General features: G+C 40.7%; 1 long non-coding RNA gene across 1 annotated transcript in view; it reads right to left on the bottom strand.

Annotated features, from left to right (window-relative positions):
* LOC131511690 (uncharacterized) overlaps positions 1–12,955 on the bottom strand; it is a 32,023-nt gene extending 19,068 nt beyond the window's left edge. Inside the window, exon 1 of the long non-coding RNA XR_009261671.1 lies at positions 12,766–12,955. This is a non-coding gene — a long non-coding RNA (uncharacterized LOC131511690). The remainder of the gene's footprint in view (positions 1–12,765) is intronic.
* Between the last annotated feature and the right edge of the window lie 1,612 nt (positions 12,956–14,567).

Raw genomic sequence — 14,567 nt, 5'->3', positions numbered from 1 at the left:
GCCTCCTTCGTGATGTCTTTTCTCCTAACAGCTGGAACCTGGTCATGGCAGCCACCTAGCTTCCACAGAAGACAATGACATCCCTATGGAATGGCAGAACTGTAACTTGGAAGAAACTTGGAACCCTGGATGACGACATGGAACAGAGCCATCCATCCCCCTGACCTGTGCTGCTCACAGTGAGATGGTTAAGTGAGAAAGAAAAAAGCTGTTTGTTTGTTTGTTTGTTTTTTAATATTTATTTATTTTTGAGAGACAGAGTGCAAGCTGGGGAGAGGCAGAGAGAGGGGGGACAGAGAACCTGAAGCTGTGCTGTCAGCACAGAGCCCAATGTGGGACTCGAACCCACAAACCATGAGATGATGACCTGAGCTGAAGCTGGACGTTTAACCGACTGAACCACCCAGGTGCCCTGAGAGAAGTTGTTTTTTAAACCACTTTTTCTTGTAGCAGTTCACTGTACCCTAACTAATATAATTATAGCCTTTATCAAAATAAAATCACCATCTATTCCTAGTTTTCTGAGAGTTTTTATCATAGGAGTTGTTTAATCTGATTAAATGTGTTTTTTTTTCTGTATTATGATATTTTTTTTTATTTAAAAAAATTTTTTTTAACGTTTATTTATCTTTGAGACAGAGAGAGACAGAGCATGAACAGGGGAGGGGCAGACAGAGAGGGAAATACAGAATCTGAAACAGGCTCCAGGCTCTGAGCTGTCAGCACAGAGCCCGATGCAGGGCTCGAACTCACGGACTGTGAGATCATGACCCGAGCCGAAGTCGGACGCTTAACCGACCAAGCCACCCAGGCGCCCCCTGTATTATGATATTTAATGATTTTTCTCCTATAGCCCATTAATAGAGTCAGTTGCATACAGAGATTTTCCAATGTTGAAGCATCCTTGCATTATGCATGTGTATATGTGCGGTGTAGATATAAACAGACCCCCCCCACACACACACACAGACCCACACGCACACACACACACACAGAGTTAGATTTAGTTGACTAATATTTAATTCAGAATTTTTTCTGAAGGTAGGCCTTAAATTAGTCAAGGTTTAACTGCACGTAGGAAATCACGTAAACAGAAAGGGCTTAAATATAGGGAACTGGGTGCTTATAAAGTCATTAACAGGGATGGAGAAGCAAGCTCTAGGCTGAGACTCCGGAATAGACTTTCAGAGCAGATCAGAGAGCTGTTACCACTGCCATGGATGCGGAGGGAGGACGGAGAGCTGGCCGCCAGACCTCTCCTGGGGCCGCGATCCACACAGCAAGAAGCTGCTGTCACCGTCACAGCGGTCTCTTGACGCCACAAAGCTAGTGGCTGGACCCTAGAATACGAGCTAGTGACTAGTGACCTCAATGCTGCACCAGGAACGTCACCATGACCACGCTAGGCAAAGCAAGAGCAAGAGCGTAGGAAGAGGGCCTGCCCCACACTTGGCGCTTTGACATTTCGTTCAAGCACATCTAACCGGTGGAGCTTCATCACACCGAGGACGCCAGCCACGAAGGAGACTAAAAAGGGTTGTATTTCATGTTCTGGATTTTGCAGTATGGGTGGGCGTACGGGGAGGCTGTTGGAATGGATAGTGAGCGTTAATTGGCAACTGTGTTGGCCCAGACGCACTAGATGACACTGCAGTAAGAATCCCCCAAATCACAATGGCTTAAAATAGCAAAGGTTTAAGTTTCCACATATGCTATCTGTCTCTCACAAGTCAGCAGGAGGCGATTCTGCTCGTCGTAGTCATTCAGAGACCCAGGCGGGGGGCAACTGCCATCTCACGCATTGCTGGCCGCCACGACAAAGGCGAAGAGACCCTAAGGGGTCTCAGACCAGCCATGAAATGCGCCAGCCTAGAAGTCATGCACCATGGAAAATCATAAATAATTGGTCAGAATTTAAGAGCCCCCCCCTCCCCCCCAAGCTCAAGCGGGCTAAAAAATGCAATACCACTACACTCCCAGAAAGTTGGGGGAGGACTGGAAAATATCAGAACTACCACAATTATATCTACACAGAACTAGAAATGTCCTCTCTCCTAGTCTCCTGATACGGATTTGGAATCAAGTTTATACTAGACTCAGAAGATGAGTCAAGCAGATTTTCTTATTTTTCCATTCTCTGGAACAACTTGTATAAAATGAGAATTGAATACTCCTTGAGAGATTGGAGGAATACATTCATAAAGCCATCTGGGCCTGTGATTTTTAATGTGCAAAGGAGGAGATCTTCAAGATACTTTTTCTCAAGATATCCGTACGTCTGTTCAAGGTTCCTGCTTCTCCAGTTAATTTTTGCCTTCTATATTTTTATATACTTTTATTGTGTGTTTAAATCTCTGTTTTATTTGATTTCCTTCTTTTCACTTTGGAATTTGTTTATTTACATGTTTTCTCCCTTTCTCAGTCTTTCTAGGGGTTTGTCTATCTAATTATTTATATTGGTGAAACACTAGCTATGTTAAAATACTCTTCTGGTTTTGTTATTATTCACTATTTCACTGATTTTTATCTTTATTTATTACCTCATTTTGATTCATTTTTTCATGTTTATTTTGTTCTTTAAGTTGATTCCTGAATTGAGGGGGTAGGCCACTTGGCTCTAGTCTTTATTGTTTTATGATAGACATATTTAAAGCTATAAAGTCAAAGACACACATTCTGTCATACAGTACATGAATCCGTGTGGAAATAAAATATTCTCCTTAGGCCTGATGAAGTCTTTTTTTAAAAATTTTTTTTAACGTTTATTCATTTTTGAGAGACAGAAAATGAGGAGGGGAGGAGCAGAGAAAGAGGGAGACACAGAATCTGAAGCAGGCTCCAGGCTCCGAGCTGTCAGCACAGAACCCAATGCGGGGCTCAGACTCGTGAACGGCAAGATCATGACCTGAGCCCAAGTCCGACGCTTAACCGACTGAGCCGCCCAGGTGATCCCTGATGAAGTATTTTGTATGTCTGTATCCTTTGCCTCTGATATTCCATTTCTTGGGATCTGTCCCACAAATATGATTGTACAGTGGGTGAAGCTACATATACGGGCTATTTCTTATACCTCCTATTCATAATAGTGGAAACACCCTAAGCGTCCACCATTCAGAGAACTGTGTTTGTTTCCTGTGGCTGCTGTAACAAATGACCACAGACCTGGTGGCTTAAAAGAATGCAAGTTTCTTCCTTCACAGTCCTTGAAGCCAGAAGACTGAAATCAATATCACTGGTCTGAAATCAAGTGTCAGCAAGGCTGTACTTCCTGTGGAGGCTCCAGAAGAGAACCCGGGCCTGGCGTCTTCCAGCTTCTGAATGACTGCTGGTATTTGCTGGCCTGTGGCTGCAACACTCCAATCCCTGCCTCTGTTTTCACATCACCTCCTCCTCTGATGGTGTCAAATTTCTGTCTGCCTTTGTCTTAGAAGGACACTTGAGATTCATTTAGGGCCCACCTAGATCATCTAGGGTAATACCCCCATCTCAAGATCCCCAACTCAGTCGCCTCTGCAAAGACTTTTTTTTTTTTTTCAAATAAGAGAACATTTACAGGTTCCAGGGATTAGGATATGGACATTTGGGGGGGAGGGGCATTATTCAGTCTACTATAGGAATAATAAAATAAATCACAGGATATACCTATCCCTACAATGAAATATTTTGCCATCATTAAGAAGAATGAGATATATATTCTCTATATATTAATAACTATATATTAATATGAAAACATGTCAAAGGAGCACTGTTAAGAGATTAAAAAGTACATTGCTGAACAAGAAGTATAGTATTATCCTACACCATAATTTACATATATTATACATGGGCCTAAAATATATTTCTGAATGCATACTGAAAAGTAGCAATAATTACCTCTGAGGAATACAGTTGGGGATGGGTCAGGAAGATGAGAGAATTTACTCTTCTTTTATAGTTTTCTATATTGTTTAGATTTTTTTTTAAAGTCATGGACAGATTATTTTTATAATCTTAATAACTGTAAATATCCTCTAGCCCATGTGCCCCGAGTGCCCTGGCCCTGCCATGCAGGACTCTTTGCTCTCCCCAGCAAGCCTGTCTTACAGCAGAAGCAGAATCATTTCCCCATGCTCTGGGAGGGTCTGTAGTTTTCTTCGTTGGCCACGTGTTGTTGGACCTCCAGTGATAAGTCATAATGGGAACAGAGAGAGGTGATGAATCAGCTTTCAGAGTGAGCAAACACACGAGATATTCAGTGAACCAGCACACAGACCTTCAAATCCACGTTCACTTCAGGCCGTTTCTTTCAACAGCTGGAGAAACGGAAGCGGGTGACTTAACCTCTCAGGGGTCCTTACCTATAAAATGAGGAAATACTATGGTTTCCCTCAGAGGGCTGCAGTGGGGCCTTAATGCGGCAATGTATTTCTTTTCTTTTAATTAAGTTCTTTTGTTGAATATTTATTTTTTTATTTTTGAGAGCGAGAGAGAGCACATGCACACATGAGAGGGGGAGGGGCAGAGAAAGAGAGAGACAGAGGATCAGAAGCCAGATCCACGCTGATAGCAGAGAGCCCCAGGTGGGGCTTAAACTCACGAACCGTGAGATTATGACCTGGGCCAAAGTCAGATGCTTAACCGACTGAGCCACACAGGTGCCCTGAGACAATGCATTTCTATGCAAAGTGCTTAGTATGAGCTAAGTTGCAATCTGCCCAGGTATAAATGAATGCACTGGTGAAATTCAAGGTGGTGATAGCAGGGATGATATTATATGTAAAATCAGATTTGAAATAGCCAAGTGCATTGCAATCAAATGAGCCCTGCACCACACGAGGAGTTCTGGGTTCCAGTACAGGGGCCAGTAGGCCCCAGATGTGTGACTACCATACAAGTCCCTTCCAGATTCTGGCTCCAAGTTTCATCAGCTGAAAAATAAAGGCACTGAACTATGACCTCGAAGGTCCCTCTGGCTCTCCCATTTTATAATTCTGGGGACTTGGACAAAAGATTCATGATTATGCTTGTCAATCAACATGTTACTGCAAAGTATTTATAGAAAACACTCTATTACCTTGAGGGTAAAAAAACGAATGGATTTTTTATAGACTGAATTGTGTCTGTTTTCCCAAAATTCACCTGTTAAAATCCTAACCCCCAATGTGATTGTATTTGAAGATAGGGCCTTTAAAGAAGTAATTAAAGGTAAACAAGGCCAGGGCGCCTGGGTGGCTCAGTTGGTTGAGCATCTGACTCTTGGTTTCAGCTCAGGTCATAATCTCACAGTTCATGAGTTCAAGCCCTGCACTGGGCTCTGTACTGTCCATGTGGAAGCCTGCTTGGGATTCTCTCTGTCCCTCCTTCTCTGCCCCTCCCCCACTTGTGTTGTCTTTCTCTTTCCATCAAAATAAAGAAATCAACTTAAAAAAAATAAAGTTAAATAAAGCCATAAGGGTGGTGTAGGATCCAGTAGGATTGCTGTCATTGTAAGAAAAGGAAGAGAGATGACATTAGTAAAATGGTGGACTAGAAAGTCTCAGCCCTCATTCTCCCACAGAAATACTTTCATGATGGAAGACTCCCAATAAACTAGTTATAGAAAGACTCTCTCTCAATATAATAAAGGCCATGTATAAAAAACACACAGCTAGGGCGCCTGGGTGGCGCAGTCGGTTAAGCGTCCGACTTCAACCAGGTCACGATCTCGCGGTCCGTGAGTTCGAGCCCCGCGTCAGGCTCTGGGCTGATGGCTCAGAGCCTGGAGCCTGTTTCCGATTCTGTGTCTCCCTCTCTCTCTGCCCCTCCCCCGTTCATGCTCTGTCTCTCTCTGTCCCAAAAATAAATAAAAAACGTTGAAAAAAAAAAAAATTTAAAATAAAATAAAAAAAAAAAAAAAACACACAGCTAACATTATACTCAACAGTGAAAAACTGGAAGTTTTTTCTCTAAGGTCAGGAACAAGGCAAACGTGGCTGCTGTCATCACTTCTATTCAGTGTAGTCCTAGAAGTTCTAGTCAGAGCAATTAGGCAAGAAAACGAAATAGAAGACACCCGAATAAGAAAGGAAGAAGTAAGGGGTCTTGGGTGGCTCAGTCGGTTGAGCGTCCAACTTCAGCTCAGATCATGATTTCAGAGTTCATGGGTTCAAGCCCCACTTCGGGATTTGTGCTGACAGCGTGGAGCCTGCTTTGGACTTTCCGTCTCCCTCTCTCTCCCTTCTCTCTGCCCCTCCCCGACTTGTGTGTGCGCGCGCGCTCTCTCTCTCTCTCTCTCTCAAAAATAAATAAATATTTTAAAAAATTTTTAGAAAAAAGAAAGGAAGAAGTAAAATGATCTCTTCACAAATGACATAATCTTCTGTGTAGACAACCCTAAAGATCACACACACATACACACACACACACACACACACACACACACACAAACTGTTAGAACTTATCAACAAATTCAATAAAGTGGCAGGATAGAAAATCAACATACAAAAATCACTTGCAGTTTTTTCACACTAACGATGAACAACCCAAAAAAGAAGTTAAGAAAACAATTTCATTTAAGATACTTGGAAATAGGGGTGCCTGGGTGATCAGAAGTTTGAATGTCTGACTTTGGCTCAGGTCATGATCTCGCAGTTCGTGGGTTCGAGCCTTGCGTTGGGCTCGCTGCTATCAGCACAGAGCCAGCTTTGGATCCTCTGTCTCCTTCTCTCCCTACTCTTCTCCTACTCATGCCCGTGTTCTCTCTCTCTCTCAAAAATAAGTAAACATTAAAAAAATACTTGGAAATAAATTTACCCAAGGAAATGAAAAACTGATATGCTGAAAACCATAAGACATTGATAAAAGAAATTAAAGAAGACACAAATAAGTGGAAAGACATCATATGCTCATAGCTTGGAAGATTCAGTATTATTAAACTCTCTGTACTATCCAATGTGATCTGTAGAATTCAGTGCTATTATCAACAAAATTCCAATGACATCTCTTACAGAAATAGAAAAAATAATCCTATGATTCATATGGAAACACAAAAGATCCCAAATAGCCAAAATAATCATGACAAAGAACAAAGTTGGAGGTATCACACTTTCTGATTTCAAAATATATTACAAAGCTACAGAAATTAAAATGGTATGGTACCGGCATAAAAACAGACACACACACACACAAAAGACTACACAATGGGGAAAAAGTCTCTTCAACAAATGGTGCTGGACAGCTACATACAAAAAAATGAAACCAGACCACTTTCTAATGCCATACACAAAAATAAACTCAAAATGGATTAAAGACCTAAATGTGAGACTTGAAATCATAAAATTCCTAGAAGAAAATATAGACAGTAATTTCTTTGACATCAGCCATAGAAATACTTTTCTAGATATGTCTCCTCTGGCAAGGGAAACAAAAGCAAAATTAGACTTTTGGGACCACACCAAAATAAAAGCGTCTGCACAGCAAAGGAAACCATCCACAAAACAAAAAGGCAACCTACTGAATGGGAAAAGGTATTTGCAACTGACACATATGATAAGGGGTTAATATCCAAAATATATAAGAATGTATACAACTCAACACCAAAAAAACCCAAATAATTCAGTTAAAAAATGGGCAGATAATCTGAATACACATTTTTCTAAAGAAGACATCCAGATGGCCAACAGACATATGAAAAGATGCTCAGCATCACTCATCATCAGAGAAATGCAAATTAAAACCACAATGAGATATCACTTCACACCTGTCAGGGCTGCTAAAATCAAAAGCACAAGAAATAACCAGCTTTGGTAAGGATGTGGAAGAAAAGGAACCCTCATGCACTTTGGTGGGAATGCAAATTGGTATAGCCACTATGGAAAAACCAGGATGGAGATTCCTCAAAGAGAATTACCACATGGTCCGGTAACTCCACTACTGAGTATTTATCCAAAGGAAACAAAAACACTAATTTGAAAAGATAATGCAGCCTTGTGTTTGTGGTATTATTTGTAACAGCCAAGATATAGTGTCCATCAATTGTATATATATTCCAGTACATATGGGGAATGTATGTATAATAACCTATTACTCAGCCGTAAAAAAGAATGAGGTCTTGCCATTTGCAGCAACATGGATGGATCTAGCATAATGCTAAGTGAACTAAGTCAGACAGAGAAAGACAAATGCCATATGACTTCACTCATGTGTGGGATTTAAGACATAAAAGAAAAAACAGACAAAAAACTATATTTCTAAATACAGGAACAAACTGGTGCTTGCCAGGGGGAGGTGGTAAATAAATAAATAAATAAATAAGATTAAGAGTATACCTAACTTTAAAAAAAAAAAGACATATAGAACAATGGAACAGAATAGAGATCCCAGAAATCAACTCACACATATACAGTGAACTAATCTTCAACAGAGGTGCTAAGAATACACAGTAGGGAAAGAATGGCCTCTTCAGCAAACGGTATTGGGAAAACTGGATATCCACAGGCAAATGTGTGAAATTGGACCCTTGTTTTACACCGTACACAAAAATCAACTCAAATGGATTAAAGACTTACACATAAGACCCGAAACTGTAAAACTCCTAAAAGAAAACAGGGGGAGAGCTTCTTGACATTGGTCTTGGCAATGATTTCTTGAATATGACGCCAAAAACACAGGCAGCAAAAACAAAAATAGACAAGTGGAACTACATCAAACTAAAAAGCTTTTGTAGGGCAAAGAAAACAAAGAATGAAAAGGCAACCTGTGGAATTGTAGAAAGTATTTGCAAACCATATACCTTTATGAGGCAAATACCCAAAATATATAAGGAACTCCTAAGACTCAGTATCAAAAACACAAATAACCGATTACAAAATGGGCAAAGCACTTGAATGGTCATCGTTGCAAAGCAGACATACAAATGGCCAACAGGCATATGAAAAGGCGCTCACTATGACAAAGCATGAGGGAAATGCAAACCAAAACCACAATGATATTACCTCACACCTGTTAGAATAGCTATTATCAAAAAGACAAACGAGACCAAGTATTGGCCAGGATGTAAAGAAAAGAGAACCCTTGTGCATTGTTGGTGGGAATGTAAATTCACACAGCCATTGTGGAAAATAGTATGGAAATTCCTCAAAAAATTAAAAACAGAACGACCATATGATCCAGGAATCCTACTACTGGGTATATATCCAGAATACTGAAATCAGGTCTCAAAGAGATATCTGCACTCCCATGTGCATTACATTATTATTCACAATAGTCAAGATATGGAAACAACCTAAATGTTTATGGACACATGAATGGAGAAAGAAAATGTGGTATATACATAGAATGAAATATTATTCAGCCTTAAAAAAGAAGGAAATCCTGCCATATGCAACAATATGGAGGAACCCGATGGACATTATGTCAAGTGGAATAGGCCAGTCACAAAAGGACAAATATTGCATGACTCCACTTACGTGAATTATATAATAGACTCACAGAAGCAGAAAGGAAAATGGTTTCCAGGGGCTAAGGGAGGGAGGAAATGGGATGTTGTTGTTCAATGGGTATAAATTTCAGTTCCACAAGGTAAGTCCTAGAGAGCTACGTACAACATCGTGCCTATAGTTGATGATGTTTTGCACTTTGTTAAGAGGGTAGATCTCACGTTAAGTGTTTTTACCACAAAAAAACAAATAGACACAACATAAAGAGACAGAGACCAGGATGTGTGTGCGCAGAGGAAAGGCCACGTGAAGACACAGGGAGAAGGGGGCCATCCATAAGCCAAGGGGAGAGGCCTCAGGAGAAACCAAACCCGCCAACGCCTTGATTTTGAACTTCCAGCCTCCAGAACTGTCAGAAAGTAAATTTCTGTTGTTTAAGTGACACACTCTGTGGTATTTTGTTATGGTAGTCTCAACAGACTAATGTGGGATTTAAAAGCCAATTATGGTAGGAGCTTCATTTGGGAATGTTCAAGAGATTTCATAGACTAGTTAACATTGAAAGGGCTCCTCCTGGCATCATAAAAGCCAAAGACAGATGTTATCTCTTATCAGTTTTGGTAATTAGGATAGATTGTCTAACTCTAGTGCAATTTTTGACAGTCTTGGGTTTTAATTCTCCCAATTTTGAAAATGTCAAAATTAAATTTTGAGGCAGAATCAAAATAGCGTAATGAAATAGTATGCTTTGGAGCACACTGGACCAGGATGAAGCTGTTTACGAGCGGATGACCCTTGCCCAGTTTCTTAATCTGTCTGTCTGCATCTGCGTATTCTGATGCCTAACTCATTGGGTTAGTAAGGGAGTTAAATGACAGATGATAGGGAGGTACTTGGCTGGCTCAGTTGGAAGAGTGTGTTGCTCTTGATGTTGGGGTCGTGAGTTCAAGCCCCACACTGGGTGTAGAGATTGCTTAAGTAAATAAACTTAAAAAAAAAAAAAAAGGCAGACAGGGGCTTCTGGGTGGCTCAGTCGGTTAAGTGTCCGACTTCGGCTCAGGTCACGATCTCGCGGTCCGTGAGTTCGAGCCCCACGTCGGGCTCTGTGCTGACGGCTCAGAGCCTGGAGCCTGTTTCAGATTCTGTGTCCCCCTCTTTCTTTGCTGTGCCCCCACTCCTGCTCTGTATCTTTCTCTCTCAAAAATAAACAAACGGTTAAAAAAAAAAAAAAAAAAGGCAGACTGTAGAGACCTGGCAATCACATGGTCCATGCTTGGTAGCTATTCCATTCATTTGACAATGAAAAGTCATTACTGTTGCTTTCCTTGAAAACCTCATTACTTTGGAAAGAAAAGAATATTTTCTTTCCTTTTTTTTTTTTTTTTTAACGTTTATTTATTTTTGAGACAATGTGAGAGACAGAGTGCAAGAAGCGGAGGGGCAGACGGAGGGAGACACAGAATCCCAAGCAGGCTCCAGGCTCCCAGCTGTCAGCCCACAGCCCGACGCGGGGCTCGAACTCACGGACCGTGAGATCATGACCTGAGCGAAAGTCGGACGCTTAACCGACAGAGCCACTCAGGCGCCCCGAAAAGAATATTTTCTAATGAAATATTTCCTAGAAAACTCTTCAGTTCAGTGTTTCGCCCATCAAGGGGTCTGAATTTCCACTGGAAGCCGGAAAGGACACTGATAATAGCATCCATTTATTGAGCTCTGACTTAGGTGCCAAACACCTATGAGTTTTTTATGCACTATTTCGTTTAAGCTTCTAGATATCCTAAGAGGCAAATACTGTTATTATTCCCATTTTAAAGATGAGGGAAATGATGCTTAAATAATGTATCCAGGGTGATTTAGCAAGCGGCAGAGCTGGGATCCAAAACTAGTCTGTGTGAGTCCCAAGTTCTGGCTCTTACTGCCCTGCCTTACTGCCTCCACGCATTGGCTGGACTGCACAAAGCACTGGAAAGTGCATAAGCTGGAGTTGGGGAGACCTCAGTCTTAAACTTGGCTCTGCCAAAAAGAAGCTGTGTGACGTCAAATAAGTCATTTGGCTTCTGAGCCTCCATTTATCATTTGTTAAACAAAGAATTTAGATTGAACAGCCTCTAATTCTCTTGGCTTTAACATGCTATCATGGCGGGTGAATTTTGAACAATTCCATTCATTGTATCACTAAGCTTAAAGTAATAAGTGATTATAAACTCCTAAAAGAAAACGATAGCTATTAAGCAATTGTGGTAAAGAAGTTTGATGCCAATACTTCAGAAATTTGCTTCACACATGGACCGAGGCACCAGTAGATGGGCAATGGGAATAAAGACCAGATTGAGTGTCTGTGGTCCCAGACAAGGATTCATTCTCACTCTGCTTCGGTTTACTTTTTGGTTGAGTAAAGATCATGCTAATATCTACCTGTGTCAGTTCATCTTAGGAACACTCCTTCAGGTGTTAAAGAGAGAGAGAGAGACCCCTGGCTGACTCAGAACATGTGATTCTTGATCCTGGGGTTGTGAGTTTGAGCCCCATGTTGGGTGTAGAGATTACTAAAAAAATAAATAAATAAAAAGTTGAGAGAGAGAGAGAAGACAGGAAACAACATTGGGAAGAAGTTAATTAAAATGCAAGACACTATCTTTGAAGAGGGCTTTTTCATCCCTGACACTGGACATCCGTGACAGAATTTCCTGTCTGGTCCACTGTGTTAACTAAACAAAAGAGAATTTTAAAAAATGATGCTTTCTGTATGATCACATTGGAAATAACTGAACATAAAGCAAAAATTTTTAAGAATGATGTTTCCTATAGGATCACATTGCAAATAAATAAATATAAAACAAAACCAAAGGAAACCACAATTTCAAAAAACTGAGGAGTGAAAAGTGTTGAACAAGATGAAAAAAAATTTTTTTCAAATTGTGGATATGAGAAAAAAAAAACAACAACAAACAAATAAGGGCCCCCAGGGAGAAAAGGGGAAAGTGAGAGGAAGAAGAAGCATGGGGGAGAAATGGGGAAATAAAAAAAGAGAGAAAAGGTAATTTCCATCAAGAACAGTCCTAAGCCAGTCTTGATTTTTGGGGGTGTGAAAACATCACCACATTCCAATTTGAGAACATCACTCTCAAAATTCTATTTCACTGAATTCCAAAAACTGAACCCTCCAAAACCCACCATAGTTTGAGAAACTGGGAAACATCCTTTAGCAAAGTCTAAAGGTTTTTTCCCATTCTGCCACTAGGGGGTAGTACATTCCATTCAATTCAACAGCATGTAGTGCCGGTTATCAAGGGCAGGGTCCCCGAGAGGCTACTCTGTGAATAAGGCGCCATTCTTTATTTTCAAGCATACCTGATAATATACTCACGCAAATAATTATCACTCAAGAAGACATGAGTTGTGGAGTTGCATTTGAGCTGAATCTTTAAGGCTGGGTGGGAATTCATAATAAGCAGAGATGTGTGGTAGGAGGAGGGGTCTAAAGAAAGGAGTACATTTGGAGGGAAAGATGGGAGACAGAGGTCAATTAAGCTTCTTAAAGTTGGAACAGAAGGCATTTTCTCAACTCTCTTTTTCATCCATTCAACATCCACAGACCACTTCATGGGGATCAGTATCATAGGTAAATAACTGAACTAAGTTATGAAAAAAGATTCAACACAATTTTTTAATGCAAGTATAAAAGTTATTAACAAGTGGTTCTTTTCGGTGGGATTGCTGACTGCAATCTTTTATCCTAGGCTCCAGACCCAGTGCAAACCCCAGCACAGGGCTTGAACTCAAGACCTTGAGATCAAGACCTGAGCTGAGCTTAAGAGTCAGATGCTTAACCGACTGAGCCACTGAAGCCCCCAGTTTCCTTTCTTAATTCTTTTTGAAAAATGTTTTCATGTTTATTTATTTTTAAGACAGAGAGAGACAGAGCATGAGTGGGACAGAGAGAGAGGGAGACACAGAATCTGAAGCAGACTCCACTGTCAGCACAGAGCCTGATGTGGGGCTCAAACCCAGGAACTGGGAGATCATGACCTGAGCCGAAGTCGGACGCTTAACCAACTGAACCACCCAGGCACCCTTCCTTTCTTATTCTTTTTTATTTGACTATAAAATGGGATTCACAATTATAGATCTTTGGCTATGGTCGCAAGGGCCTCAGATTCTGACAGTTGGTTCTAGATATTTGGATCAAACATAAACCCCAAAGTCATGTAATGATTTCCCTTTAAATTCCACTCACTCTGAGCCTATCACACTAAACACCAGAAATCTGGTTGCCTACTTCACTTTTAGGATACAACTGGCTCTCATAGTGAATTTTTATAGTTTTTGAAGTATTTGGATTTTATCTCATGTTCTTTTTGTTTTTTACAGCTTTATGGAGGTATAATTTATATACCATGAAATTCACCCATTGTAAATATACTGTTCACTGGTTTTTAGTGAACTTACAAAGTTGTGCAATCATCACATTCACATTTTAGAACACCCCCTTCCCCAGTTCCCGTGAGCCCATTTGCAGACAATCCCCTTTCTCATATCCAGCCATAGGCAACCACTGATTTACTTTCTATCTCCCTAAATTGCCTTTTCTGGACACTTTATGGAAATGGGATCATACTGTCTATAGTTTTTTGCATAGGCTTTTTTCCCACTTAGCATAGTGTTTCCAAGATTCATCCATGTGGCACACATATCATACTTCTTTACTGCTGAATAGAATGCATTGTGTGGATATACTACATTTTGTTTATCAGTTCGCTGTTGATGGACATTTGGATTGTTTCCCAAAGTTTTTTTTTAAGATTTTATTTGTAAGTAATCTCTACACGACGTGGGGCTCAAACCCACAACCCCGAGATCAAGAGCCACATGCTCTTCCCACTGAGCCAAATAATACTTACAATAATAATGCAGCCAAAAGTAACTGTGCACAAGTTTCTGTTATGTGAGAGACGAAATGCATTGGGCAATTAAGGAGATGATTTCAGTCAGGCTATTGCCGTAGGGAGAACATTGATTAGTGAGAAACATCTCCAAGAAAAGGAAGGGGCTCTGGGATTTCATAGAGGCAGATAAACAAGGGAGTCATCTCCTGGTCTTGTGAGATTCTTTAGGAGGGTTGGACGGAACTAAGCAGAGGCAGGGAGCAAAGGCCATAAGCCTTTCTCA

The sequence above is a fragment of the Neofelis nebulosa genome, chromosome 5 (genome assembly GCF_028018385.1).
Source record: "Neofelis nebulosa isolate mNeoNeb1 chromosome 5, mNeoNeb1.pri, whole genome shotgun sequence".
In the NCBI taxonomy this organism is placed as follows: Eukaryota; Metazoa; Chordata; class Mammalia; order Carnivora; family Felidae; genus Neofelis; species Neofelis nebulosa.
This window is presented reverse-complemented; position numbering and strand designations above follow the sequence as displayed.